The sequence below is a fragment of the Arachis ipaensis genome, chromosome B07 (assembly GCF_000816755.2).
Source record: "Arachis ipaensis cultivar K30076 chromosome B07, Araip1.1, whole genome shotgun sequence".
Lineage (NCBI taxonomy): Eukaryota > Viridiplantae > Streptophyta > Magnoliopsida > Fabales > Fabaceae > Arachis > Arachis ipaensis.
In genome coordinates this window covers 20,160,860-20,161,691 of record NC_029791.2, presented here as the reverse complement: position 1 = coordinate 20,161,691, position 832 = coordinate 20,160,860, and positions in this window count along the sequence as shown.

The window sequence follows — 832 nt, the reverse complement described above, 5'->3', positions numbered from 1 at the left end:
TGTGTAATCTTTATGTGACTTTTTGGTTCAATTTTGGAGAGAGATTATTGCCACCTTCTTTGTTGCTAATGGGATATTTCTATCCAATTAACTTTGTTTAAAATTACTAAATTAAAACACCCTTAATTAATATATTATAATGGAGTGATAATTGGAACGAAATTAAATGTAATTATCTTTAATATTAAATGTAATTATCTTTAATATTAATGACATTATTTTAGAGCCATAAAAAGTGTGACACTCCCTAATTTTTGTCATCCTCCTTAGCAAAATTGTTATAGTATGTGATTGAATCAATAGAAATATTTGATTCTGGAATATATTTAATAGGTGTTTTAGAAACATGTTAATAAAAATTATTTTTTTATTACTAAATAAAGAGAGGGTGATTTTGAATATTTCTAAAATATGCATCAAAGGATATGTAAACATTTTTTTATTGGGTAAGTAGTCACGCAATTAAGCACATAGAAATTAATAGATTAAGTTAGAAACAATAATAAAATAGACTAACCATATATTTTGACAAAAATAAGTTTACAATAATAAACTTATAAGTCTCTCTATAAATATAAATTATTTACATAATTTAAATCTAAATCAACGTGGGAACTACTTAATTAAAATTCTAAAATATAAATGTAATGTAAACGACTGGAGAGTGTGTGTAAAGAGAGGCATCTTCAAAGGGTTTTGGTGAGGAAGTAGTTTAAGACTTTTCATTAAAGGAATCTCTAACATGAGATTGGGAATTGGTAGTGGGTGCACTTGCAATATTTAATTGGTATTCCACATTCTAATAATAGTAGAGTTTGATCAGATCATCGAA